Below are 17263 nucleotides of genomic sequence, written 5' to 3'. Positions count from 1 at the left end.
ACTCCCCCCCGAGGTTGTGCTTTCTGATGACAGGGGGAGTTTGTCTGAGTGATGTAATCCAAGCCGTATGAGTCATTCTGACCACGAGCGAGCACTTAATCCATACAATCCCTTAAATACCAAATATTAGGAGTGGCTATTGTAACCAAACAATATTACCGAGTGTAACCGCGCTATATCTGCAGAAGAAACGATGTGCCCCTCAGCGGAGCCGCTCTGACGGGACGACTGCTCCAAATGTTGGATATCAACACAACTCGGCTTCGCAGAAAGTTTGGAGCAAAGCGGGAACAGATGGAAGAGGATGAAAATAAATAGAAACCTGTTTGACTCCGCTGGCAGTGCGGTAAACATGACAACACTCAACGCATCATTTCTCACAAAGACAAACTGACTGAACATAAACGTTACGTCTTTGTGTCTCTGGCTCTGACTTTTGGACGAAGTCTAGATGTGTTTTTTTTCTGCCTCGCACGGTTTCTTTCTTGTGCTTGCCGAGACTTGCCGCTTCCTTTTTTGTGAAAACATCTGTAGCCGGCTCAACACATTAGAAGAAGCGGCTCGGCGGGATGCAGCGCCACTTTGGGATAGAGAAAAAACAACATCAGGGTATACGTCTTCTGACAACCCTTTTTTCTTTTTGTCAAACTGAATATTTCAAGCCGTCATCCATCCAAAGATCTAAAAGATCTAAAGATGCATCTTCTTCCTCAAAGATGTGTCACGTACTTAATTGCCGTTTTTTGACACCTCACAGGTGAGCTTTTTTTTCTTTTCGTTTTTTTATAAAAATGAAACGGGTGAATAAAACCAAGTTAACAGAAGCGTTAGCAAAAAAGGTAAACCTCTTCATGTGGAAAGGTCTGTATGGACGTCATTTTATATCGCCGATCCCAAGTCGCACTTATGCTTCGTGATCAAAGCACTATTCCATACTGGTGCGAAGAGAAACGGGAGCAAGATATCCCCCCATATCCTGTAATTATGTAATTTCAAACATCTTCGCAAAATGATAGCCTTCTAGCACCATTTCGTGTGTTTTTTTTCTTGTTTCTTTTCCAATTAGCCGGTTAACTGCGGACGTCGTCTTGGTGTTTCGCTTTGAGCCGGATCTTAAACGATGGTAACTAGTCTGATCTCTCTCAGGGTGTTTGGTAGATCCTCGTCAGGCTGGAGAGAGGTGGTGTGCGGGGTGATAATTTGCTTTGTCCAGAGCTGTTGAGAATGACTGATGGAGGGATAAAAGGAAGGGGGATGGGGGACGGAGAGAAAGCAGCTGAGCCTCTATACCAAATGAAATTCTCCACGGCTCCAGTTCTGGCCATCCGTCTGGTATGGCTGGTGGCTGTACTGTAGGTAAGATACCCGCGAGCTCGCCCACCGTTGCTATGGAGATGAAACCGGGCAGATTCACGAATCATAGCTGCACCGACACTGACATCGGCCCGATTCTGAACTCAAATATAGCTTGACGGATCCGGTATCTGATCTGGTATCAGATAGATAACAATGCAGTACATTTAAATATCTGTTTTCATCTGATACATTTTGTTCACAAAGTTAGGAAAGCAATGTTTAAGTCAAGCTTGATTCTGCCTGACACATACAGAATGACCTCAGTCACTTCAACCTTTGTGGGGAAAACACATGCGTGGACATGCAATTGGGACCAAAATACCTCCCTTTAGTTGCCAAGATCATCCCAAATGGATTCAGAACCATTGTTCTCTAGATTATTAATTTGACCATCGTGTGAAATCTTGAATCGCCTCGTTCTGTCTGACCAACAACCAAACATATCCAGTTTACAATTACATAACACAAAACAAAAGCAAATCAAATGGAAATCTAAAACCAGAGAATCTTCTTCTGTTGATTGATTCATTAACTAATTGTTGCCGATCAAGTCTCTAGAAAAGAATAATCTTGAGCTTCTGCTTCCAAATACAAGGCCACAATTTTCTGCGATTAATTGAATGTCTCTGAACAAAATACATCTTGGGAGTCGTAGTTCACTTCTAACATCTAACATGGCCTCAGCATAAAATGTGAAATAAAGACTTTTACTTTTTTAACCCCCTCCCCCCCACCTCCAATCTCTATGATAGTAATATTTTAAGACAGAGCACTAAACTGAAGGAAGCTTGTTTCCACATCTGTTGTGTCAGAGAGATTCAGAGTGACAGAGGCTTATAGATGTTACGAAACACTCGTACACACACATACACACACACACAAACACACACACACACATACCTGAGCTTACTGCAACATGCACACCAACTCTCGCACGCCAATTGATGATAAGATCGGCTTTATTTTCCCCTTGCTGATATCAAGGAAGTAAATTGTTAGGTAAAAACTAAATTGGGAATAATCACCCGACTGCGTGTTTACGCCTCCAACTGTGAAATGTCAAAATGTGTGCAGTGAAAAAGCTCTATAATTGTTTTATCCGTGTGTTTATCTTAATTAATCTAATTAGGGGGAAGCGGCAAACTCCCAAATGTGCCACACACACACACACACACACAGTTGGTTGCTAACAAAGTTACTCACAAAGTGGCCAATATATTCAACATGCAGACATGTAACAAATACTTCACGGTTGTCATGCGAGGTGCTTCAGATCAAGTGAGCACACACAGGACGGCCACAAAGACGCTGGCCGCGTGCCACAAAGAGTTGGCATGCGAGGGAGTACATATTCACAAACGCACACAAAGCACCACGCAGGACACGCAAAGATCATTAACCCTTGCAGTAGGGATGAGAATTGATAAGATTTTAACGATTCCGATGCCTTATCGATTCCTGCTTATCGATTCCTTATCGATTCTTATTGGGCAAGGGGTGAAAAAAAGAGCACAAATGGGTTTATTTACATAAATTTTCTTTTATATAATTTTCTATAATGCTGCACACACCATATTCAGTATGTATACATACACATTTACATTTTTTTAAATAACCAAAAACATTTATACATATTCCTCTTGAACTTAAAATAAAACTTACATAACTTAAATAAAATGTATTCTGATTAATTTAAACATGTTCCTAGAAATTACAGTGCTCCTTCCTTTTTTAAAAAGGGTATATGAACTGAGCTGCCAAAAATGAAACTAGCAGTGGTAAATACCAAGTGTGCAACCATCAATTGTATGGATCATCAACAATTCTTGTGCAGAAAAATAAGCATGTCTGCTTTCTCCGGGAGGATACGCGATCTCTCAGGACTTATTGTGTCTCCAACCGTGGAGAACACTCTCTCAGATGGGGTGGAGGTGTACAAGACGTGCTCGCTGTAGCCTGTGACCCAGACAGACGACCAGCCTCTGAACCGGTCTGACTCTGAACGTCATCAGCTAAATTGGATGGCAATGGAGATTATTTATATAGTGAAAGCTGGTTTACACAATGAAACAAATGGCACTAACAAAATCGCTGAATTTGCTGAGCTGACATAAAGCCACATTAAGAGGGGAGGCAAACACGACCTCTGCCTCAATGTAGGGGGCTGACGATGGAAGATTATATAGCTAAACTAGCGTAGCTATATGATAAATTTAATCATGGATTAAAAATCGATATGCTCAGTTTAATAATGGGTTAACACGATAACGCGAACGTTTGCTGATAACACACGCCCTCCGATAATTAACACCGTTACGATCAAACATTTCTCAAAACTGGACTTTCAATCCAAACGTGAAGTGATCAATAATGAGAGACCAATGCCGGAGCTCAAATGTGAGCTTCAAACGAAGGACAGAAGATAACTTGATCGACTCCACACAATAAAGGCAAATGGCTTCACACAGTGAGTGGTTGTGATCACTTTTGAGGAGTTTACCTTGGACAGAAAGAGATGAAGCGCCGGCGTTCGCTGAGCTGCTGCATCGAACACATGACATTCCTGTCATTTAATTCCATGCTGTGTTCAAATGCTTATTCATATTTGTTGTATTTCCTCCCTTCGACGAAATAGACTTTTTACACACGTTACAAGTGGCGTAGTTGTCATTTTGTCGTGTGAAATAGAGCCAGACTTTAGACCGCTTCTGCCTCGTTGCCATGTTTGCTGCAGTCTGAAGACGAAACTAAAGAAATGTGCGCATGCGCAACGCCACAGAGGACCGTTAGCAGAACCGTTAAAGAATTTGGCTGACGATCCCAAACAATCGGTTCACTGGGAACCGGTTCTAAAACAGAACCGGTTCTCGATGCCCATCCCTACCTTGCAGCGATCGCATGCGCTGGCCAAATGGCTCAACTGCCTCGAATGGCCCATCAGTGACATCATATGACATGCACACGATGAAAACGTCTGCATGTGCATGTGAATTAATCTCAAGTGCGTTTGATAATGAGTAACCTTCACCTCAGCTCAGAAAATAAGTCCGAGGACAAAGTGTGCCGGCATAGGAAGACACATTTAGGCAGGACTGTTTTCCCCATATTGCCTGAGGCAACAAAGTCCATCATAAATATTGTCCTGCCCTCATGACGACACTGAGAAGTAATGCGGTGAAACAGGAATCTCGAGACCACACCTTGATTCTGACTCCGACTCGCAGCCTTCAGCTACATCATGATTGTACAATTAAAAAGGTTCACAAAACACTGGCAGTCGTCTTAAGGTGCACCTAGACCTGTACCGATTGAGGACGCTGCTGATGGTTTGCAGGGCTCGAATGACAATTGATCCCCAATCACGACCAACACTGGCCGTAGTTGCACTACACGTTGTTTTAATTATCCCGTAAGGTTTAAAATGCATCACACACACGCAACGCAGAATATCCGTGTGGATCTTTGGGAGGAGACCCCCGTTTCCTGCGTAACCTTCGCACTCATGGTTAAAACTAACTTTCTTTGACCAGTTTAAAACAACATGGCACACAACAATTTGGAAAACTAATAACTATTACGGCCGTCGGAGTCGAGGCCGTCAGTAGCGCCGGTGAAACAGCGAAGCCGAAGTGTAAGCCAGATGCTCCGCGTAAACACAGGATATGAGGTACTCCAGCCAAACTGTCGCCCACTTTTTTACAACAGGAGTCCTGTGGTCTCTTTATTGTATTTATACAACGAATGTGAAAATATATTGTTTGAGAAAAAAGACATTTGTTGGCAACTTATTTCTTTCTTAAGTTCTGTTTTATTTTTTTACGATGTTGCAGTTTGCACAGTAACACACTTTCCACTCTGCAACTGTTTGGCGCGTCTGATTTCTTCGTCTCCTATATAATTCTGTGGGGCAAAGCAACGCCCTCTGTAATCAAAGCCTTCAGTGTGACATTAAAATGTTTCTCATATTCTATTTACTCCTGACTGACTTAGATAAACAATCAAATCGCCCCAAAAATATACATATACTGTAAAAAAACAAACAAGAATCTTCATCAAAATACTGTGATAGAGAGTTCTGGTAATACCACAGAACTACATGAGTCAAGGTACCAGACGGGAACCAGACGGGACCGTAGGACTGCGTAACCACGGAGATTCTGGTAGAAGCTACATAAGTGCTGCGAGCTGAACACTGAGACTTGCCACAGCCACACATGATCTCGGCCCCGCTGACAAGCAGGACCACAGCAGAGCAGCGTGGGGAATCGGTTTGTGGCTCAAGAGGGCCGACCCATGCTCTTGGGAAAAACTTGGCCACGGGATGCGTACGAGACAACGGCAACAGAGGAGCTCACATCCGTTTCTCTTGCTCTCTCTTTCAGTGGGCATTTGGTCCAAAGACGCGTCAAAGTCAGTAGGATTCAATACCATTTTGATCGACGACAGAGAAACCCCGATGACCCGAGTCCCACCTGAGGTCAACCCAGTATGGAGAGTCACAAGCGAACATCGGCTGACGAGAGTTGAGACGTCGGGATCAAATGCCAACGTGTGTTTAACCCCGTGACGGCGTACGACTGAATTGGTTCCATTAAATGTCTGAAGGCAGTGCTGGCCGATGCACCTAAACAGACCGAAGTCGCGGCTTTAAGCCACCGACACTGTTCCCCTTTGCGCTCCACGTTTGCAAGTAGAGCTGCTGCACTTTACGTGGTTATAAAGGAGGTGAACAGTAATGCGGTTCTTCCGAGTCCCAGGAGACTTGGGGAGATGGTGAGGCTTATAGTGTTGTGCCGAGCAGTTTCTGCAAAGGTTCTGCAGGATGTGTGTGTGTTTGTGCGGAGGATGTGTAGGCAGATTGAGGGGGTGTGTGTGGGGGGGGGGGGCGATGCACAATACCTGGCCATTATATAAAGCTCCCACTCTCGGCGAGAGGGCTCTGTAGTGAGCGCCAACTCCCTCCCCATCCTCCTCCCCTCTCTGTCCTCCCATCCCCCCCACCTCTTAGCCTTCCAGCTACTCTGACTCAGGCTAAACTCTGATATACCTCCGCCTGTTGTTTTCTCTCCCTCCTGCCTCTGTGGTATCAAAATCACGGTGCGCGCGGTGGATCGAACACACAAGACGGCGTTCGGGGACTTGAACACGCATCGAGCCATTCCTCCCCCAAGCGGGATCAGTCAATGCAACCCGGCTGGGCCGAGTTCAGAATGCCTTCTCTTTGAATCATTAGCACGTTAAATACTGTGTCATCACACCCGAGGCTACGCCGGTCTAGTCCCAGCTTGCCACAGGCAGATGGCGAATCTGAAACCCGTCCCCTTCGATGCCGAGCGCCACAAAGATGGGATGAGAGTGGTGGGCTGTAATCTGGTGCCAAAAACAGTGCAGGTACAGGCTGCTGGTAGCGACCAAACAACCCCGGAGAAGCGGCAAAGTGGCACAAACAATTGGGCGGGCAACAAAACACCTGTTATGATTGTCACTGATCTGACCCTCCTGTGCTGGGGAAACAACAAGTGAGGAATGGAAGCTAAAAAACGCTGAGAACAAAAAGATATTAGATACGAATACCTCACTGCACTGGTCTGGTGAGAAAATGACGGAGAGTAGGGAGACACCCAGTCACTCGGGCCTCTGCACCCTTTTAAACCTGCAGGGTTGGTTGAGGTCCGGAGACATCGAGACGAAAGGGAGTTGAAGAGACAGTAGCCGGGAAGAAACAGTAGCCTGGAAGAGACAGTAGCCTGGAAGAGAGAGTAGCCTGGAAGAGAGAGTAGCCTTGAAGAGACAGTCGCCTTGAAGAGACAGTAGCCTGGAAGAGAGAGTAGCCTGGAAGAGAGAGTAGCCTGGAAGAGAGAGTAGCCTGGAAGAGAGAGTAGCCTGGAAGAGACAGTAGCCTAGAAGAGACAGTAGCCTGGAAGAAACAGTAGCCTGGAAGAGACAGTAGCCCGGAAGAAACAGTAGCCTGGAAGAGAGAGTAGCCTGGAAGAGAGAGTAGCCTGGAAGAGAGAGTAGCCTGGAAGATGGAGTAGCCTTGAAGAGACAGTAGCCTGGAAGAGACACTAGCCTGGAAGAGAGAGTAGCCTGGAAGATGGAGTAGCCTTGAAGAAACAGTAGCCTGGAAGAGACAGTAGCCTGGAAGAGAGAGTAGCCTTGAAGAGACAGTAGCCTGGAAGAGACACTAGCCTGGAAGAGAGAGTAGCTTGGAAGAGAGAGTAGCCTGGAAGAGACAGTAGCCTGGAAGAGAGAGTAGCCTAGAAGAGACAGTAGCCTGGAAGAGAGAGTAGCCTGGAAGAGAGAGTAGCCTGGAAGAGACAGTAGCCTGGAAGAGACAGTAGCCTGGAAGAGACACTAGCCTTGAAGAGACACTAGCCTTGAAGAGACAGTAGCCTTGAAGAGACACTAGCCTGGAAGAGACAGTAGCCTTGAAGAGAGAGTAGCCTTGAAGAGACACTAGCCTTGAAGAGAGAGTAGCCTTGAAGAGACAGTAGCCTTGAAGAGACACTAGCCTTGAAGAGACACTAGCCTTGAAGAGACAGTAGCCTTGAAGAGACACTAGCCTGGAAGAGAGAGTAGCCTTGAAGAGACACCAGCCTTGAAGAGACAGTAGCCTTGAAGAGACACTAGCCTTGAAGAGACAGTAGCCTTGAAGAGACACTAGCCTGGAAGAGAGAGTAGCCTTGAAGAGACACCAGCCTTGAAGAGACAGTAGCCTTGAAGAGACACTAGCCTTGAAGAGAGAGTAGCCTTGAAGAGACACTAGCCTTGAAGAGACAGTAGCCTTGAAGAGACACTAGCCTTGAAGAGAAACCAGCCTTGAAGAGACAGTAGCCTTGAAGAGACACTAGCCTTGAAGAGACAGTAGCCTTGAAGAGACACTAGCCTTGAAGAGAGAGTAGCCTTGAAGAGACACTAGCCTTGAACAGACACCAGCCTTGAAGAGACAGTAGCCTTGAAGAGACACTAGCCTTGAAGAGACACTAGCCTTGAAGAGACAGTAGCCTTGAAGAGACACTAGCCTTGAAGAGACAGTAGCCTTGAAGAGACACTAGCCTTGAAGAGAAACCAGCCTTGAAGAGACAGTAGCCTTGAAGAGACACCAGCCATAAAAGAGACAGTAGCCTTGAAGAGACACTAGCCTTGAAGAGAAACCAGCCTTGAAGAGACAGTAGCCTTGAAGAGAAACCAGCCTTGAAGAGACAGTAGCCTTGAAGAGACACTAGCCTTGAAGAGACAGTCGCCTTGAAGAGACACTAGCCTTGAAGAGACACTAGCCTGTCTGCAGGCCGTGCAGCAAACATGTTGTGGGTATCGAGTGAAGAGCACAGATGCCCTTTTGTCGTGAGAGTGGCCTCTCTGATGCCGAGCTACATGTCGGGGGGCCGCGTGGGAACCGCAATTGCTTTACTGAGGTCTAGTCCCGAGCTTCATTAAGCGAAAAGACAGCGAACGCAGACGGGTGCACCGGGCCGGTCTGTGCTGAATAAAAGTCTCACGATTCAATTTCCACTCTGCTTCACATCTCACTACAGCTGCATGATGGGAGGAGAACACACCGTAATTAGTTTGTGCTGGAATTATATCTATGACGCAGAGAAAACAATTTCAAGCCAATTCAAATTACTCAAATTAAACATAACAAAAGGGGAACAAAAGATGCTCATGATACATTGCGCCTCGATGCTTTTCCACCCTCATCGGTGCTTGAATGATCAGCTTTATTGTATCGGGTATTCGGGTTGTTACTGTCAGTGTTAACGGTAATGAAGTGTTCATGGTAACGAACTGTATGGCAGGAGCCTAGCTGCAGCACGTCCTGATATAGTTTTTCCAGCTCTACTTAAAACTGAAAAAGTAATTACTGGAAATACTTTGCGTCTGAGGCAATAATATTGATATATATCTGACCAGGTATGGGTCTGATAGCATTCACTGATATCGGTTTCATGTCTCGTAGCACGAAAAATAAGCGTCGTGAGTAAGACGTGGGTATTGAAATGAACACCAGTGCTTTATACGAGCATATTCGAGACAAGACTATTCTTTCTTAATTTCGCTAAATAGACCAAACTACGAAGACTTAACAGTATTAAATATTATCTTGGACTAAAGGTCACTTTTAATACTCTCTTAATTTATTAACACACTGAACTAATGGAATAGCCAAAAATAAGGAAAAATGTTTTTACGGTTAATTAATTATTATCACAGGCACTATTGTGAAAAATAGGCATTCATAGTTTGGTTTCCTCCAGTCATCTGCTGGTATCACACAGAGCAGACAACTTCACATACAAGTGTTTATTGCATAAAAACACTCATAAAGCCAAAACCAACCATCAATTTTTATTTTGTCCTTCAGGGAAAAACATAGAGCTGTTTGCTTAAAAATGCAGAGGGAATTTCCGCTCGAAACCGGCGACTTCCTAAAGAGTAGAGAGTGTTTGCTGAATCAGTGTCTTAAGCTGCCAATCCCTCAGGTCACAGGTCACTTCTATTATTAGGCATTAACCCTTTCAGCTCACTGTTCGGGACTCTTTACCAGTCGCGTGCGGCGCTGCAGGCGCGTGATACGATGTTAAACAGACATCAAAGAGGAAACCACTTAAAAGACGAAAACCTAATGAAGAGTACAAGTGTCTTTCTTTTCTTTTGATGATAGCCTGACGTTAAATGTATTTTTCATTTATCTTCAAACGTAAAACAAAAATTATATTTCCATCTCCCAAAGTGACGGATACATTTTATGTGTTTATTAAAAAAAGACGGCATCTCTCTTTAATCCTCGTTTCCTTTGAGACGTTTACATGAAGGTAGTAACATCTGGACAAAACACCCCAGAATATACACACAAGCCTCACCAGCTATGCCAGCCAGGCATTGACTTTACAATAAGTTACTATAAATTAGAAAATGTTTCCTACTTCCATGCAGAAACTGGACAAAGTCTTCCCCATTAACGTGCAAATATATGCAGTTGTCCCTTTAAATATTATTTTTTCTATTTGGGTAACCTGCAGAGTCGCTGCTACCCAACAACACAACGTGGTGCACACTGCACATGAAAATAGATTTATTGGAAAACGACAGCTAATCCTGATGCATGTCATTCCAAAATGTATATCTGCCACATTACAAGGGAGTTATGAGCCAAGAATTACAAAAGAGACAGTGTGACTAAACTCTGGTATTTATGGACTTAAAGGTGAGGGTCTGACAAACACACCAGACTACTAAAGCCTGCAAGCAGCATAAAGTAACCCAATGACAGGCTTTTCACGAGGCATTTATTTTCACGACTGTATCCCTCTGGATTCACACGAAAGTATCTCTGATATTTAAACATTTAAACAAACAAACAAAAAAAGATCTGTAGCCCGTCTCTCTCTCTCTCTCCTTCTTCCTCCATTTGGAAACACGGTCGAGCTTCAAACTGCTTCCTCCCCGTGTCTGTCTCAAATGTGACAGGTTTCCACGGCAACGGGACTGTGTAACAAAATCGCCACAGGAGTTAAGAACAAGCTCCATCTCGCCAACAGAACAGAAGTCGGTGCACACAGAACAATAATGGTTCTTAAATGGTTATTTAAAAGGCTTTGGTGTTCGAGGAAGAACCATCACCTACTGAAGAGCCATTTTTTATTGAGGCACCTTTATAGGTTATTTGAGGAACTCTTTAAGGAAATGGTTCTTTGAAGAACCCTGGTTTGAAAGGTTTTTTGTGGAACCAGAAATGGTGCCTTAAAGAACCATGTTTTCAAGGTTATTTGAGATACTTGTATAGGTTATTTGAAGAACTATTTTAGGAAACGGTTCTTTGAAGAACCCTGGTTTGAAAGGTTCTTTGTGGAACCAGAAACGGTGCCTTTAAGAACCATTTTTTTAAGGTTCTGTGAGATACCTTTATCGGTTATTTGAAGAACTATTTGAGGAAATGGTTCTTTGAAGAACCCTGGTTTGAAAGATTCTTTGTGGAACCAGAAACAGTGCCTTAAAGAACCATGTTTTCAAGGTTATTTGAGATACTTGTATAGGTTATTTGAAGAACTATTTAAGGAAACGGTTCTTTGAAGAACCCTGGTTTGAAAGGTTTTTTGTGGAATCATAAACGGTGCCTTAAAGAACCATATTTTCAAGGTTATTTGAGATACTTGTAAAGGTTATTTGAAGAACTATTTAAGGAAACGGTTCTTTGAAGAACCCTGGTTTGAAAGGTTTTTTGTCGAACCAGAAACGGTGCCTTAAAGAACCATATTTTCAAGGTTATTTGAGATACTTGTATAGGTTATTTGAAGAACTATTTAAGGAAACGGTTCTTTGAAGAACCCTGGTTTGAAAGGTTTTTTGTCGAACCAGAAACGGTGCCTTAAAGAACCATATTTTTAAGGTTCTGTGAGATACCTTTATAGGTTATTTGAAGAACTATTTTAAGAAAATGGTTCTTTGAAGAACCCTGGTTTGAAAGATTCTTTGTGGAACCAGAAACGGTGCCTTAAAGAACCATGTTTTCAAGGTTATTTGAGATACTTGTATAGGTTATTTGAAGAACTATTTAAGGAAATGGTTCTTTGAAGAACCATGTTTGAAAGGTTCTTTGTGGAACCAGAAATGTTTCTTCGATGGCATCACTCTGAAGAACCATTTTTCGGTTCCAGATGGAAGAACAAGGGAAAGGCAATGAACTCTCTCCAACAGTTGGTTCAACACGAGGGACCTCCGACATCTCCGTGGCAGACGAGCCACGCAACATCTGCATCGTGAACAGCGACACATCCGTCTGTCATCAATCAGATTTATTTATTTGTTTAAATTTTCAGTACTTTTAGTTCTTTAGAGCCAAAGAAATACCACAAAATCGAACTCTTCGTCGCCGCAAATGAGCTTCAAATACACCGACGGTTATCATTCACTCCGGCGACGTCTAATTCTCTTTAACCCTCCTGTTACCTTTAGGGTCAATTTGACCCCATTCAATGTTTAACGTCGGTGTTCTTTGGGGTCAATTTGACCCCAGGCTGTTTTTCACCGTGTCAAACATATAAGAAATATCAACTTTTTTATATATTTAAAGGGCTACAAACATAAAGTACCTCACACTTAAACTTGGGAAACAATATTAATTCTAATAATTTTCTGGAGGTTTTAATTGCTGGGGTCAAATTGACCCAGAGGGTAAAATATGTTAGTAAATGTGAAGGTAACAGGAGGCAAAAATTAACTGCAGTGGTAACGACGATGACAAACAGAGCGATAGGCAGGTGTTGAAAGGATGTAAGGGAGCAGAGACGAGGTCCTGTATCATTAGGGATTAACCTCGCCACGGGCTCTACAAATAGACTGTCTCCACCTATAAACCGCCAGCGCACAGACAGTTATTTGTACTGCCAGGTTGCTGCTGCGGCAGCCGCTCCGGAGAAGAGAGAAGACGAGTTCAAAGAAGCTCATGCGGATCGAGACTCCTGTGAAACAAAATGCGATTCAACAAAGACACATTTGGGGGGGGGCCTGGCAAACATCGGAGGCTTTCGCAAAGCAAAAGGTTTTTAATCGAAGAAGAATGCATCTCCGATGGATGCACCAATTCGGTAAAATAACCAAACGGCAAAAAGGAAACCGTGAGCAAAGAAAGTGCAGCGGCGCAAACGGTGTCGCCAGCTCAGATTGACAGTTCACGGCCCAATCACAAGTGAAAACCAGTCCTGATCCTCTTCAGGAGGCACGTCAGGATCTTACAAAGCATGCAATCGGCATCAAACAACGAAAGATGACATGTTAGATCAACTGGCACAACGTTCCCGTGTCAATGACGAGCACATCAGCGGAAAGTAGGTCCCCTGATGTGGAACGACTCATAAAACTCAAGTCCTCAAACAAAATGAGTCCATAATCTCAAAGAACTGTGGATCTTTATTTGTTACTGTCAAATTACAGCTTGTTTGGTAATGTTGTTGTCACAATATTCAAAAAATATATATTATTATTATATATAAAAAACGGCTGATTGTTGACCTACCAGCCCAAATTATATCTACCAGTCCAACGCTGTTAGCCCAAATTGAGCAAAAAAGACCCCAATCTGACAACAGTGAGTGCAAACCAGTAGATATTGAGAATTTAAAAAAAATTGAATTAATATTTGCTGCTTTAATAAACTGAATTCAATTAATTTGTTTTTGTACAGTTTGTCAGATAGGAAAATCAAGAAATCACCTTGGGTTTTAGGAAACTATTTAATAGGCCAGATAATGACTGGTGTTTGTTGCACTTAATTACATAATTTTGCCGATACCTACAATTCTGGAGGACAAACGTTTTTTTATTTGTTATACTAAATCAAAACAATAAAGAAGGTAAGGCCAAATTATCACGTTACGCTGAATCAATTACCTGATTAACTGAAACTCAATCAGCAACTCTACTTTCATAATCAATGTATCCTTATACAATCGTTTCTTTCGCACAAAAATGCAGGTTTTAGCTTCCAATATGTGAAAATGTGCAAATTCGTTGGATGGTTTGACAATACAGAACTAAATAGGATCTGGAAACATGTGATGATTGTTTCACAGTTTCAGTTCAGAGAAGAAGACAAAAAAGCATCAATTAAGGGAGAAACTATACAGCAGATTAGTGGATAAAACTTCTCTTTTCATTAATATTCTCTGCATCCCCCGCTGATCTCTCTCCGTCTCTTTCTGGTGGTCTTGTGGACTCACACTGTCACTGTTGTGTGTTTGGAGAGAAGCAAGAGCAAGGCCGGCCCAGTGCAACACCCCAGCCAGTGCACCTCTCTCTACTGGTGCATTTTTTATATATAATCTTTTTGTATCCTAATAATGTGGAACGAAATTCACACAGCAAAAGAGACACAATGGGAAATGGATCGTTGGGATTACTGTAACATTACGTGAACATTTCCCTGTGCTGTTGCATCAAGTGTTACTGGTGTATACACATTTAACCCTCCTGTTACATTAACATTTACTAACATATTTTACCCTCAGGGTCAATTTGACCCCAGCAATTAAAACCTCCAGAAAATTATTAGAATTAATATTGTTTCCCAAGTTTAAGTGTGAGATACTTTATGTTTGTTTGTTGACTACCTAAATAGCCCTTTAAATATATAAAAAAGTTGATATTTCTGATATGTTTGACACAGTGAAAAACAGCCTGGGGTCAAATTGACCCCAAAGAACACCGACGTTAAACATTGAATGGGGTCAAATTGACCCTCAAGGTAACAGGAGGGTTAATGTAGAACAAACTGACAGTGTGAATCATGGAGTTGAAAAATGGATATTAACTAAATGAAAAATGGATATTATCTAAATCTGATCAGTTTCGACTCCATTTTTTATCTGCGATGAATGCAAAAAAAGAACAAAATTGAGACCACGGCATTTATTATTTTACCAGGAGCAGCCTGACGCAAAAAACGCCTCTCAATCAATCAATCTAGAGCTGCGACAATTGCATAAACTATTGAGGAGCATCTTAAAATTCATTTACAATAAAAAGAGAATATGAGGACAAATGTCCATCACACCTATAGAGCTCAATAGTGTGTGTGTTTTTTTCTTTCTTCATTTGACCTGCTGTCCAAAAACTCCCAAGTTGGATTGAAACCATCAGAAAATCAACCGGCAACTGTTTTGATTGTATATTAATATTTGTTTAAAGCTTCTCAACTGGAAGGATTTGCTGCTCCTCTCATTAGTATGTGATAATAAACAGAATAACTAACAATGTCTCACTGTTAGTCAGGAAAAAGAAGCATGTGGAGATACTTTAAGATTCAGTAAATGACTCTTGTCTGACATTTTATAGATATAGAAGATAATTTACTGATTAATTGACATTCCAAATAATTGCCGGTTGCAGAATGCCCCCAAACATTTAGCTCACATTATGAAGATGAGACGTTTAAGGCGTTGAAACCACCCCCTCCACAAAGAACTGCACTTTCATTAATGGAGGGGGGGGGGGGGGGGGGCCTTTGATAAACTATGGCAAGACCACATCTGGCTTTTCAAAGGAGGCGCAGGGTGTAGCTTCATTACAGGCTGTATAGCAGCTGAACAGCAGCTGGCACAAAGGAGCATGTATAGATCCACAGGCTGTGGACACACAGTGGGGGAAAGTCTAAAAATAGCCAAAGACTCTGATCAATAACTGCTAGATATGGACCAAGTCTGCTTTGTAAAAAAGGTGAATTAAAACCGTGTTTTAATGCAGTTTCAGAGCAAACACCGTGAAGTAAAAATGCAAGGTGCACCTGTGATGAAGAATCAGAAGTGGAAAGAAAAACTCAAGGACTTAAAGTTAAATATTTGAGCTATTTGTACTTAAAATGTCCATTGTATGCACCTCAGCGGCAAATAAATGACCTTTTATTCCACTCCACTTGGCTGACTTTTTGTCATACCATTCCCCTCCAGATGTGTGGATTTTGAATGATTGCGATGAGCTGAAGGATGAAGTGTTCCTTTATGTGTTCACAACCTCTTGGATGAGCTGGAAAACGCCTCCTATCAAAACTGTTTTCCTGAGCTCATGATAAGTTGACTTTTTAGAGATGTGTGGTTCTCACAGTACAGAAAAGCAATCGATTTATGATGAATTTATAGAATGTGATGCATCGCTGTAGATTAAACTCACTGCCCAACAATATGAAGGTAATAATAAAGTAGGCCCAGGTCAAATTAGCCCAATTTCGAACAACAAATATAATATTCTAATTATACTTAAATGAACTTGTTTTAATGCAGGACGTGTGCATGTGTGGTATTACTTTATTGAGTAACGGATGTGATCCTCCACCACTGCGACCCTCTGAGAGCAGACCACCGGGCCACTTCGCTGACATAACGGTTAACCGGCGAACCGTTACACGTTTATTACGCACCCATCAACAGGTAAAGTGCGTCACACAGGTATTAACGAACAGGTAGCGTCACTTCAGCTGCTCACCGACTCTGCCTCGGTCAGGTGGCATCAACTTTAGACTCATTCATTAACAGGAGGAATCATCCTTATCCATGTGGGCTTGTTGAAGAAAAAAAAACGCGAACCGCCGCTGTCACATTCAAAGACAGTCCGGGCTGCTGTCCGCGCGACAAAGTGCTCTCCAGGAGAGCCGATGGTATTTTTCTCCTGAAAGTATAAATTTTAAAAAACAACCGGAGTGAGCCAGCTGTGAAGCTCGGAGGCGAGTCGCTGTCTTCCGCGGGAAAATACCGCACAGAGGACGTTTTTTTTAAAGTGAAAGCCGCCCTGCCAACTGCCGCCGTAGAAACGGTCCCGTTCAGCCAAACCAGCGCGTCTCAATATCAACATAAACATGCTCGCGCAAGCTTTGGCGCTCGCGGATTCAATTAAGTTGCCGTTGCGTTTGAAGGATAAACATTAAATTCTGACAACATCCCAGCCTCCCGGTGCTTAAAATCAGGGAAGCGCTGCGGGACTTGACAATCAGACGCTCGGTAACCAAGTAAAATTGTAATGATTTCAGGCTGCGCCTTACCTTCAGTTCCGCACTCTCCGCCATCTTGTATTCTTTTTTTCGCGCATGCGTGGTGAGGTGCTGTCACATGACTGGGACGCGCAAAGCTGTTGCGTGAACGTGCACACAGCCACGGGGAGGCGTTCAGGAACACAAATAAATGGAGGAAAATAAATGTACGATGTTAATAATGATAATATTCATAATATTGATGCAATGTACTCACATTTGGTTTCTTGAGTGCTAACTTATTGAAAGAAACCCATACATTGTTGACCATAACAAAATGTTGGTAAAAAATATATTAATGTTCATGCAATCTTTTTTCCTCATAACTTATTTCTAAAACTTCCATTCACCTTTTTGCAACTATTACAAAAGCAGCCATTACATTATTTT

The 17263-nt window shown here is 42.7% G+C and overlaps 1 protein-coding gene across 2 annotated transcripts in view; it reads right to left on the bottom strand.

Annotated features, from left to right (window-relative positions):
- The window catches only part of LOC130193269 (E3 SUMO-protein ligase PIAS1-like), a 49764-nt gene extending 32873 nt beyond the window's left edge, over window positions 1-16891 (bottom strand). For both annotated transcript variants that reach the window (XM_056413726.1, XM_056413727.1), the window contains exon 1: window positions 16886-16891. The gene's annotated coding sequence lies outside the window, so the exon portion shown is untranslated. The remainder of the gene's footprint in view (window positions 1-16885) is intronic.
- Window positions 16892-17263: the final 372 nt, after the last annotated feature.

This window comes from Pseudoliparis swirei, chromosome 4 (genome assembly GCF_029220125.1).
Source record: "Pseudoliparis swirei isolate HS2019 ecotype Mariana Trench chromosome 4, NWPU_hadal_v1, whole genome shotgun sequence".
NCBI classification, from domain to species: Eukaryota; Metazoa; Chordata; class Actinopteri; order Perciformes; family Liparidae; genus Pseudoliparis; species Pseudoliparis swirei.
Note: the sequence above shows the minus strand (reverse complement) of the source record. Positions and strands in the feature narration are given on the sequence as shown.